This window comes from Microcebus murinus, chromosome 19 (assembly GCF_040939455.1).
Source record: "Microcebus murinus isolate Inina chromosome 19, M.murinus_Inina_mat1.0, whole genome shotgun sequence".
NCBI lineage: Eukaryota > Metazoa > Chordata > Mammalia > Primates > Cheirogaleidae > Microcebus > Microcebus murinus.
The window spans coordinates 44,217,983-44,231,325 of NC_134122.1; the positions used below are offsets into that span (position 1 = coordinate 44,217,983).

The following is a 13,343-nucleotide window of genomic DNA, read 5'->3' on the forward strand; positions in this document are numbered from 1 at the left end:
ACCATCACTATTTTTTTTTCTCTTCATCTCCCTTAAAATCAGCAAGCCATGCCTGGCTGCTAGCACCCCCTTTTCTTTCTTTGGAATGCCACGCCATCTCTCTGCTCTCCCCCCCAACACACACACACCTTTCCCTTCTTTCACTCTCTCATTCTTTCTATCCTTCTAAGAAGACAAAATAAATTTTTTTGCTTTTATATCTTAATCTCTGCATAAGAAATCTTTCTCCACCCACACCATGAGCACCTACTAGGCTTTCCACCGTAACAAAAATATATCAAACTTAAGCCTTTCAACAAGTAGTTCATTTTTCCTAAAACAAACCAGATACTTAAAGCAAGAACCTGTATCTGACCCTGAAAGGATGGGAGTTCTGAGACACTGTGGTTAGAGTGAGGCTGCATTAAAAGCAACTATAAAGGCCCATCCAGGAAAATCATCCCTCTGGCTTTCTATCCCTGTTGGAAGGAATGTGCTGGGAGTTTTAAACTGATTACCTCATCCATCCTCAAAATAGACCTTTGGATTTTTATAGAATAATGATAATGATGATCTAGCTAACACCTACAGTGATTGAATACTACGCATCACTACTGTAATGCTACTGTAAGCACTCTAGGAACATAGAGTAGCTGGTTTAATCTTCAAAACAATCTCATAAATATCATTATTATTCCTATGTGTCACACATTAGAAACTGAAGCACAGTAAGATTAGGTAATTGCTCAAGGTCACAGAGCTCCTAAGTGTCAGGGCCATGATTCAGACTCAGGCAATCTCTCTGTATTCTGCATACAAATTTCTATTTTCCAAAGCAAACACTGACTCCTCCCTCTAACAAACCAACTCTTCCTTCCTCATTCCTATTTCAGTTAATGGCCTCTACCCAGTCACTCAGGTGAGAAACCAGAATAGTGCTTCATCTGGGGCCTAGTCGACTCTCCCTCTTGACAGTTTGCTGGTTCACATCTGCATCTGCTATTCACTAGCTCTATGACCCTAAGTTTGACTTCCTCTTTCTAAGCCACAGTTCCTTATCTATACAACTGGGTCCATTAGAGTACCCAGAGTTGTCACTATTAAAATTAAATGAAATAATTCATGTAAAATGCATAGCACAGTGCCTGGCAGATTGTAGGAAGATCAATCATTATAAGCTATTAACATCATCATCTTGAATTTGGTCCTTCCCTTCCCCTCTAACCTTATGCCTAAGCATTCTTAGGCTCTAATCTCCTCTCTTACTTGTAATACCAACAACCTCCTACTTGGTCAACCTGCCTCTGGTCTGTTTTCCATCCAATCCAAATATATACCTGCTAAAAATGTTACTCAGATTTGTTGGAATCACAAATGACACTCTAATTCATAGGGAATAAGATCCCAACTCCTTATTATTAGGGTATGCAATACCCACCACAATTTAGGCTTTCCAATCTCCCAACACATCTCATAATACACTGTACTACCCCACAAATTCCTTCAAAGGGCATATACTTTCTCAGAATTATTTCACTAATTTTATCATGTTGTGTTTGCTATGGAAATTCCCATTAATTCTCAATTACTTTTCCATATGCCTCTATTTTAGCACTCATCAGACTATATTCTGGGATTTTACTGTTTCTTTTCAAACTAGATTATACTTAAGGGAAAGCAGGTCTTATTTGTTCAAAAAATCACTAGTGCCTAACACAGCACCATAAACAGTAAGAGCTCAATAAATAAATACCAATTCATTTAAATATTAACTTTGATAGAAAACATTTTAATATTCAGATACCTTTAGGAAATCTTCCCACAGCTAAGGCTCTGAGAAATAAATAGGCACATTTCTGAAAGTCTTTCCTTATTTCACAGCAAGTATTTAAAGTATCAAGGAAAGTGCTACAGAAATATCTAAAAAGCCTCACCAAAAAATATTTATAGTGAAAACAAAAAACTTCAGCAATAAAATTTTAGATGTCTACTCATACTATGTTAAAGATTATAAATCAGAGAATACAGTTTAAAAATTCTTTAAAATCAACTATAGGCATGATAGCATTCCATATCTCCTAAAGAAACACTAAAAATACCATTTAAAGCCTTACCCTAAATATGAAATGAAAATTAAAAAAATAGGCTGGGTGAAGTGGCTCACACCTGTAATCCTAGCATTCTGGGAGGCCAAGGTGGGAGGATTGCTTGAAGTCAGGTGTTTGAGACCATCCTCAGCAAGAGTGAGACCACGTCTCTACTAAAAATAGAAAAATTAGCCGGGCGTGGTGGCACATACCTATAATCCCAGCTACTCAGGAGGCTAAGGCAGGAAGATCACTTGAGCCCAGGAGTTTGACGTTGTTGTGAGCTCTGCTGATGCCACAGTACTGTAGCCTGGGCAACAGAGAGAGACTCAAGGAAAGAAAGAAAAGAAAGGAAGGGGAGAAAGGGGAGGGAGGGGAGGGAGGGGAGGGAGGGGAGGAAGGGAGGAAGGGAGGAAGGAAGCAAGCAAATAATAAAAATAATTTACATAGCAACACTATGATGATCAATATTTTTTCATTTTTGCACAAGGTAAAAGATTCTGCAAAATCAGTGTTAGAAATACTGAACACAGATATTTATAAGCTTTAAAGACACCTTGCAAGTGTAGATAGCATTAGTTTCCTCTTATTCTTTCCTAATTCTTACAGACACAAAAAAATTAGCTTTCCTTCTAAAGAAGGAAAAATGTAGTTGAGGCAGTCAATTATGGAAAAAATGTGTTTATTGTTATAAAACATTTCACACCAAGTAAGATACAGAGATCGAATTGAGATTTGGGGGGCTGGGCGGGGAAAATTAAAAAAAAATTGAGATCTGATTGTTGAATCTATTGTTCTCTAACCATCTGTAGAGATGGGTAGTTAAGGGAGAAGGGCACAGCACAAAACTAAGAAAGCAATATATATATATAAACATTTTATGAGTAAAGGCATTTCAAATTCTACTTACACTTAATTTTTTTTCCTACCCTAATTGGGTATCATCACAATTAGTTTCTATCACTGTGGTCTAACTGTAGACTCATGTAAAGAAAAAATGTCATAATCAAATTACATACTGGAAACCTAACAGTATAGCTTTCTATGATTCATAGTTGTCTTTTGTCTATGAGGTTATTTCTTAAAATACATTAAAATGTTCAAGAGGGTAGTGACATAGCAATAATACTAAGTCAAGAGAGTCTCAGTTTTCTGTTTTGCCTCAAATTCTCTTCAGGAGCTCAGGTAAACTGGTTAACAATCTGACCCCCTTATTTGTATATATGTTTTAAAAACAAACACTAAATGATCTCTAAATTCCACTTTGGGTTGTGAACTTTAATGACAGTACAACATTCCAAAAACGCAATAAGCATCAAGATTAATTTAAGATTAAAATTACACATCTTAAATGTTTCCTGAACACACTGACTGCCATATAAGTTGTATTTACTCAGTCTAGTTTTGAGTCCAGGGCCTCATGAAGCAAAACTCTGCAGTTGGTTCCTGAAAAATGTTACTTGATGATGTTCTTATCGTTACAATTAATATTGACAATTTAATTCTAAAAACAAGGATTGCGTTGCATATAACTCACGTACAGAAAACAATAAAAAATAACAAGTTAGAAACGATTGTTTTGTTTTAATAAAACACCGTGACCCTGGAGAAAAAAATTTTTTCCTAGTTTGGCAGTCAATGTATTAAAGTATACATAACCGGGTTTTGTCAAAACTACCTTACTGAGTTCTATTTTTTAAAAAATTAGATGTGGAGGCCGGGCACAATGGCTCACGCCTGTAATCCTAGCACTCTGGGAGGCCGAGGTGGGAGGATTGCTCGAGGTCAGGAGTTCGAAACCAGCCTGAGCAAGAGCGAGACCCTGTCTCTACTATAAATAGAAAGAAATTAATTGGCCAACTAATATATATAGAAAAAATTAGCTGGGCATGGTGGCACATGCCTGTAGTCCCAGCTATTTGGGAGGCTGAGGCAGCAGGATTGCTTGAGCCCAGGAGTTTGAGGTTGCTGTGAGCTAGGCTGACGCCACGGCACTCACTGTAGCCTGGGCAACAAAGCGAGACTCTGTCTCAAAAAAAAAAAAAAAAAAAAAAAAAATTAGATGTGGAGAAAATAAATATATTTCGGTAATGTGGAAGAAATGACTTTGGAAATATTCTCCAAAGTCTTTAAATAAAGTTAACAGAGAAAAAAAAACTTCAATAATAATTATCAGTATTACTAGCTTTGGAAGCATCATTAAGAGGAAGTTCAGAAGATGGCAAGGAATTTTAATCTTTAACAAACTCTAAGTAATAATGCTGTAAAGGTCCAACAAAGTCTAGACAAGCAAATATACAAAGTAGGAGAAGAGCAAGTTGATGGAAAAAAGCAGCTGTCCTAGAAGTTACACCAATAAAACCTTCTTTGGGGCCAGGCATGGTGGCTCACACCTGTAATTGTATCATTCTGGGAGGCTGAGGTGGGAAGATCGCTTGAGATCAGGAGTTAGAGACTTGCCTCAGCAAAAGTGAGACCATGCCTCTACTAAAAATAGAAAAAATTAGTCAGGTGTGGTGGTGCAGGCCTGCAGTCCCAGCTACTCAGGAGGCTGAGGCAGGAGGATCACTAGAGCCCAGGAATTTGAGGTTGCTCTGAGTGGGCAACAGAGCGAGACTCTTGTCTCAAAAAAAAACCTTCTTTTGTCGTTGGCCAGGATACAGTGAATTTTGTATTAATATTTCAATGAATGAATATACAGAAGCAATAACAATGAATGCATTTTATGAACTGATAAATGTTGTTTTATTGACCTTTCAAATAAGCCACATTGTTATGATAAAGGAGGAAATCATTCTTACCATTGTTTTAATTTCACACTCATCCAAACTCAGTGGCATAATATTCTTCTATCTAAGGAACTAAGATAAGCAAACTATAGAACCAATAAGTATTGTAGCAATCACATTTTGATCAGATCAATTTTATTTTTTTGTTGTTTTGTTTTTTGTTGTTTTTTTCCTCACTCTGTGGCCTAGGCTGGAGTCCACTGGTGTGTATCATCATAGCTCACTGCAACCTCAAACTCCTGGGCTGAAGCAATCCTCCTACCTCAGCCTCCTGAGTAGCTGGGACTACAGGCATATGCCACCACACCAGGCTAACTTTATATATTTTTGTAGAGATGGTGTCTCGCTCTTGCTGAGGCTAGTCTCAAACTAGCTAAGTCTATTGCTTAGGCTGGTCTCAAACTCCTAGCCTCAAGTGATCCTCCCGCTTTGGTCTCTCAAAGTACCAGGATTACAAAGTGTGAGACACCATGCCAGCCTTGATCAGATCAATTTTAAAGAGAGAAGAGAAAGGAAAAAAATTAATATACTATTAGGGCTCTTTAAAAGTTCAAAATACTAAATAGAGTATATAGATTTGATTTCATTTAGGCTAAATAAACAGAAATTACCAAACATTGAATTCAGCTAAGAATCAAATGCCACAACAACAAAAAATTTAAATAGACTTAACCAGAAAATATTTACAATGTTACAGACACAGTTAACCTTATAAAAAGAGATAGGTAAACACAAGAATAAATTCCTAGAAAATAGCAAACCTATTCCAATAATCTTGGAGGTGGGACATGGTTAGACCATTCCAAAAAAAAAAAAACAGTCTTAAAGGTAGAAAAAAATAGAATCCTAGAATTAGTCTACACTCTAGATGCAAATTTTCCAGTATTTCATTCAAATTAGGAATTCTGTCTCTTCAATAAACACTTCCCACCCATGCCAGTTTTTGATAAAGTTTAGTTATTATGAAATTTGTCTTAATTGATTTAAAATGTATCTTCTTCTTACTTTCAGCCTTTTGATGACAACAAAATTACAGACTAAATATTACTAGGAGGCATTAATTCAACTTCCAGCACCCTTTTAGTTTTTAACTCCTCTCCTCCATTAGCTTCTTCACTGCTTATACTTTAAAAGAAAAAGAAAAATCCTGTTGACACCCTCCTCTTTCAAGATTACTCAAAAGCAGTCCATACTAGAAGTGGTCTTCTCACTTGACCTCATCTCTCTGCAAGGGTGTCTGACTTTTGTTCACACTACTCTACCAAAACTACTCAGGCTAAGATCAACAATAACCTTTAACTGCCAAAATCCATTCCAACGGACACATTCCAGTCCTTATCTTATTTGACCTCTCTTCATGAGGAACATAAAGCATATGAGACTATTAACCACTCATTTCTTAAACCTCCCTTGGTTTTCCTCCCACTCCTATGACCACTCCTTCTTGGTCTCCTTGGCTGGATTCTTCTTTGCCAGATCCTTCATGTTGGTAAGCCTCTGGATTCTCACCTCCTCTTCTTCTTCCTCCTCACTTCTCTTTCTTTGCACTCTCCTTTGATAATATCATCCACTTCTAAGGTTTCGTGTACCACCTACATGTTAATGACTTTCAGATGTTCATCTAGACATGAATCAAGAACTTTCTTCAAATCCTCAGATCCTTATATAAGAAGATGTATCCAGAACATTTCAGGGAAATATCATGGGGCTAGAGAAAATAATTTTATGCTAGTAAGTTCCATTCATGCCCCTCTAGTTTAGGGCTCTAATTCATTTATTCTCAACGTCTACACCCCCTTTCCAAGGTGACAACTTTTCTTGTTACTTATAACTGGTATGATCAAACATCTTGATTTGCCTAAGACAGTCCTGGTTTATGCCTATTGTCCCAGAATAACTATTAACCTTTCACTAATAGCACCTGTTTGGTCAATGAGTTAGTTACATGATTACCTTACCCACCCACCCACCCATCCTTTCTGATTTTTCACACACAACTAGGTAAATCTTCCTTCCTCCCTGGATTCTTTACTCCCTACCTTTAGCAACCCTAGCTCTGTTGCTAAGAAACTTCCCTACATCCTCTACCTTCACACTGGAGAATCACTTCACCTCCTCTTCTTAATAAATCACTATATACACCCAAATCGCAGGCCAGGAAAGCAAGTCAGTATTCTCCTGGTTTCCCAAGTTGACTTGCAAATCATTATCATCACATTTTATCCATTTTAAGGTTATATTATAGCTATATTTATAGTTGTCAACTATTGACCTTCAAGTCAGTAATCTCCACTTACTGAAAACTCTGCCAATATGAATATCTTCCTCTCTACACAAGAGCTGGTATTCTAGGGACCTCACTATCTGTAAGAACAATCAATTTCAACACACTATATTTAAAGTTTTTTGCCTTTATTTTCTTCAATGACCCCTACTTTGTAGAAGGCCACAATGATTTAGTAATAGGGCATAAGCATTTCAAAATTAGAAAGACTCAGATACTTACTGGCTGTGTGCCTTGGGGAAAGCTACTTAACCTCACTGAGCTCCACTTTCCTCATCAGTAAAATGTTGATGCTAAAATGTGCTTCAGAGGATTGTTGTGAAACATAAGCATGATAACCTATGGAAAGTATTTAGCATAGTGACTATTACACATAGCTCAATAAACTAGCTTTTATTAATATTAATATTGCTGTAATTAGCACTATTAATCTTGGCTACCCACCATCATCAGTCATTCTTTGGCCTTTATCACCACCTGAAATTGCTCCAACTCCAGAATCTTACATTTTGGACTCTCACATCACATGTGTCTACTTTTCCATCTCTAGTACTCTTACTTCCATTAGTCCTGTCCCTTACTCATTGAGATTCTTCACCTTCTTCATTCTCCACATTTATGAGCCCCATCTTGGCTTGACTTTCTTCCTTAACCAAGAAGGATTCCTATGGTTCAGCCCTTTAATTAGCAACCTCATTATTATCCTCAATTCCTTGACCTCAACCACTATCCCCCTACCCAGGTTTTCCATTACATCTTCCCTCCCAATCCCCGTCTAGGTTCAGTCTATCTACTTTATGCATTATTTGGGGAGGGGAAGTAGCCTGCTGGAGAAACTGCTTGACCATTCCAATAGGCCCCTTTGTACATTTGTGATTTCAAGCCTTGGGGGGGGGTATTTATCACTATTCAGCAATTAGATCACTTGTCCCTAGTTAAGTCTCTTTTCCAATCTCAATGGTAACTTTTCTTTTGCCCTTAAGCATACCCAGCCCATGTTCTTCCTTCTCAATCTCAGCAGATAATCTTGCTTCACAGAGAGAAGAGAAGCCATCCTGGACACTCATCTATATCTACTCCTTATTTCCTTCCCTTTAAACAGGAAAATGTATCATTGCTGTTCTTTAGGGTAACCCTTTCACCTGTGCCCCTTGTCCCAGCCACTCCATTTCCTCTGGGATTACAGTTGATCAATTATCTTCTTTCTCTTGTGACTTCAATTTTCTTCTTCTTCAGTGGCACCTCTCCCTCAATCCACTAAAGTGTCCTTTACTTCTCCATTCTTAAAAGAAGCCAAACCTTTCACTGATCACATCTCACTGCTCAAGCTTCCATTCACTGTCCTCCTTTCATTATTAAAAGTATTTGAAAGAATATATTTACTGAATGAATGAAGATTGCTGTATTTGTTTCAGACTTCTCTCCTGAGCTCCAGACCTTTTTCCCCCCAATGTAATTATATCTGACTCAATTCCAACAAAGGAAATAAAACAGCTAATTTCACCAATTTGAAAACTGATAATTTTCACATTTCCAAATCTACTCCTCTACCTGTATTTTAAAAATTAAGAACAATTATCAGCATCACCATTCATCCTGTCAGACAATCTAGAATCAAAGCCTATTTTGATTCCTCCCTCGCCTTTACCCCATATCTAAGTAAGCCCTTTCAAAAATCTCTCACATCTGTCCCCTTCATGCCCTCCCAGGGTTGCTACTGTTGAGGCCTTCCTCATGTTACACTAATTCAAAGGGATGTTGTGAGGGTTAAATGAAATAATAAATGAGAATACACTCTGTAAGTGAAGTGCTATATAAAGATGATCACACAAATATTATATCTTCAGCAAAGTAAGATGCGGTTAGCTTAACAGGACTTGTTCTTAAAAACAAATTCTGGGTATGAGTAATCAGTGCTTTCTGTTTTCATCACAAATCACAAAGCATTTGGCAATCTGGCTATAATTTTTCTAGGAATCAGTCAGTGTCAAGATTTTCAATATATAGTTTCTGGGGTTGACCTTCCCTTCTCCCATTTTTTAAATGTAAATAAGCAGTTCTTTGGTCTTCTGGGGAAAATCTTCTATTCTTTTCCTTTTTTTAAAATAGACTGTATTATAGAGGAGTTTAAGTTCACACAGCAAAATCACGTGGAAAGTACAGAGTTCCCATTTATATCATATATATATATACATATATATATATACACACACACACACACACACACACACATATCTACACTTTTTTTTAAGAGATAAGAGTTTCCCAGGCTGGACTCAAACTCCTAGGCTCAAGCAATTCTCCTGCCTCAGTCTCCCAAGTAGCTGAGACTACATAAATGTGCCACAGTGCCTAGCTTAAAGACTGATATATTTTTGATTCAAATTTTACAGGGCAAATTCTATTGCTATGAATGCTGTATAATTTGATTTACAAGATCTACATTTAACATGTAATGGCCCATTTATTTCAAGCCATCCTTAATGAAACAAAGAATTAGGATAATCCTTGTATATCACTGACTTACTTATGTTAAATAAAATTTATAGGAGGCCACTGGTTTGGACTGAGCTCCTGCACTGGGCCCAATAGACCAAACCAAAATGGAGTTACTCATGCTGAAGTTCCACTTCACCAAGCCAAAACTAAATTGTTCATCTGACCTTCCAAAGTATCAGGAAAGAGAGAGATAACAGCCAAATCCCCAAACAGGCCAGTTGTTATAAGATATGATATATGATATGATAAGGCTGACATGATAAGGAAGTCCCCTCTGCTTTAACCTTTATAAGTAAAGTAACTTTAAAATAACCAATCTGCTTTTCGTTTTCTGCTTCTGTTTTCCTCAGCCCTTTTCTGTCTAGACAGTAGTCTCCTCTTATCCACCATTTCACTTTTGGAGGTTTCCGTTATCTGAGGTCAATCACAATCCAAAAATATTAAATGAAAAATTCCATAAATAATTCATAAGTTTTAAGTTGCACCCAGTTCTGAGTAGTGTGCACCATCCCACTTCACAGTGTATATAGTGTTTGGTACTATCCAAAGTTTCAGACTTCCAATGGGGATCTTGGAACGTATTCCTCATGGATAATGGGGGACTACCATAAAACCAGCCATCTCTGCTCAGTTCATCAAAATACCCAATCTATTTTATAGAATAAGATGTTGCTCAATTCTAGAATCACAAATAAAAGCCCAATAAGATATTTAAACTAAATTTGCCGGGCACGATGGCTCGCATCTGTAATTTATGCCAGCTACTACTCAAGAGGCCAGAGTGGGAAGACTGCTTGACCTCAAGAGTTTGAGATCAGCCTGGACAACACAGCAAGACCTTGTCTGTAAAAAAATAATAATAATATTTTTTTTAAAATTAGCTGGGCATGGTGGCATGTACCTAGAGTCCCAACTACTTGGGAGGCTGAGACAGGTGGATCACTTGAGCCCAGGAGTTTAAGGCTGCAGTGAGCTATGGTCATGCCACTGCAATGCAGCCTGGGTGACAGAGCAAGACTGTGTCTAAAAAAGAAAAAAGACCTTTAAACTTAATTTGTTGCAATTTTGTCTTTTGACATGATTAAAGCATTAAAAATACAAGTATTTTCCATTGTAATTTCACAAATGATCAAGTGAAACAACAACATTTCTGGGGCTTAAAAAATCCTAAACTAAAGCCAGGCATCTAAAGATAATTCAGAAAAAGATTAATTAGATGAAGGAGTTCAAGTTAAATGCAGCAAGAGACAAAAAAGGTATTCTGAAATCCTGAATTATATGGATTTCACTACAACTAAAACTAACAAACACATTCCATGAGTTCAAGCAAACAATAACAAACCAACATTTAGGAAAAGAATGACTAGGGTGGTTCAAAAGAGCTAAAAAGAAAACAAGCATGAAATACTAGTTGGCAGTTTATGGGTGACAATATAACCCCCTGTACAGTACAGTCAAGGTAATGTAAAAAGTTTCTTCAAAACAAAGTCACTAGAGTTTACTACTAATAATCTCCACTTTGACAAAGATTCTTTGCCTGGCAAAACTTTAGTTAGCCTTCTGAATCTTCTGCTAGGCCTATCAGTGTACTTCCTTATAAAATCCAGTTTTAGCAAAGAACTCTGCTAAATCTGTTTAGCATACCCATCCTGGATAACTGATTATCCTCAATATCTGATCAGGGTCCTCATCCTCCACCATTCCAGGTGATGTCTGATCACCCTGGCCCATCTTTGGCAAGAATCCTGTTAGGTCAGTTTAGCCAGAATCCCCCTTACCTCTGATATTTCCTCTAAGTAATTTTCTATCCACTGACCCCCACACTGCTCCTTAGCTATAAATTCCCTCTTGTCCATGCTGTACTTAGAGTTGAGCCTAGTATCTCTCCCTCACTGCAGGCCCTGTTGTGGTGGTCCCTATACCCATCACAATGGTCCTGAATAGTCTTCCTTACCATTAATTGAATACGTTTTTACTTTAAAAACTTGGATGTCTAATTTTAATGTCTTCTAACCAACTCCTAACCTTCTCCCCACCAAACCTACTCCTCTCATAAACCTCATTGCAGTACCTATCTATCCCATCATCCTACTTCCTCAGGACAAAATGTTGGCATTCTTTACACCTCTACCCTCAATTTATCCTGAAATCAATGACCTCTCACCACCTCCACCAGTTCCAGCCTTGTCCAAGCTACATTATCTCTGGCCTGGATTGTGGCAACAGTCCCTGTACTGGTATCCCTGTCTCTGCTCCTGCTCAACCTCTCCTCCACAAAAAACTCTTCTCTATCCAGCCACCAGAAGGACCATTTAAAAGGTCCATTGATAAGTCAGATTATATCCTTTCTTTATCCAAAGGGAGGACTTCCCTTCTCACTCAGAGTAAAAACCCAAGTCCTTCAAAGGCCTATAAGGCCTTACACAATCTAATCTCCCACCACAGTAACCTCTCCGACTTTATATCCGCTACTCTTTGCTCACTCCACCACAGCCAAATCAGCTTCTCTCTGCTGTCCTCAAACTGGCCTAGCATACTCTTGCCTCAGGGCTTTTGCAAGTACTTTCCCCTTTACTAGCACACTCTTCCCCCAGAAGGGTGCATGGATTATCCCTCACTTCTTTCCAGTCTTGGCTCAAACATCACCATCTCCAGGAAGCCTTCCGCAGCTACCCAGTTCCCCGTCCTCCCTCCTCTCTACTTTTTCTCTACAGCCCTTAATACTATCTGACATAGCACATATTTTGTTTACTATAAGTTCTATAAACAAGAGTATATTTACCTGTTTAGAAAAGTGTCTGGTACACAGTAGGTGCTCAGTAAATATTTACTGAATTTACATATAATTTTATAGTTTACAGTGTTCTCATGTAAATTAAATTATGGTAACTCATTTTCTTCTTACGCCCTCTCTTCTCTAAATGCTCAATCTTTACAGTAACCAATATGGATGACAGCAAAGAGCTATCAGAAAAAGAGTTGCTGGCTACTTGCAAAGCTCTTTAAAACAGATACCCATATAAATTAACTACATTTATAAAATGAAAGCTTAAAGAGTCAAAATGTTTATGAGCATAAGGTTTCTAAGTGCGTAAGTTTAAAGTAATAGAGAAGAACCAAGAATCATCAGGAGAAAAGCCCTCTTCAGTTTGTCTTATCAATCTGTTAAACAAACCCTAAGGAATATGCCAGCTGAATTTGATTTTCAAAGAAACACAGGTCCAAATGCAACACCAACATATTCAAAACAAGATTCAACCCCCTTAAAATTTTCTATCTGCTTAAAGAAAGCCCATAAACTATCAAGTGCTGTCACTGTGCACGTATGGTCTGTTGAGCATATAGGGGATGTTTTGCTACGTTTTGTTTAACCCGGTAAGAATCAGGGCTAAGGAAACCTTTCCTAAAGCCTCTGTATCCCCTCCACCACTAAACAACCCGGGTTCTAACTGGGTTATTTCCCATACAGTATAACCCATCAGAGGCAAAGGGGCATCTCAGCCAGGCTCCAATGATGCCTGAGACAGCAGATGTCTCAGGGGATCCCCTGGAGAAAGGTTCTCGCCCGGGCAAGGGGTGTCACAGGCAGGAAAAAAGCAGCAGACCAAGTCGCACGGTGAAGATGACAGGTGGGCGATGACGGCGGCGGGGCAGGAGTGCGAGGAAGCGACCCAGCAGGGTGGTGGCGCGGAAACTGTCAATTCC

General features: G+C 38.1%; 1 protein-coding gene across 5 annotated transcripts in view; it reads right to left on the reverse strand.

Annotated features, from left to right (window-relative positions):
* The window catches only part of LYST (lysosomal trafficking regulator), a 408,790-nt gene that overhangs the window by 174,509 nt on the left and 220,938 nt on the right, over positions 1–13,343 (reverse strand). The window lies entirely within an intron of this gene.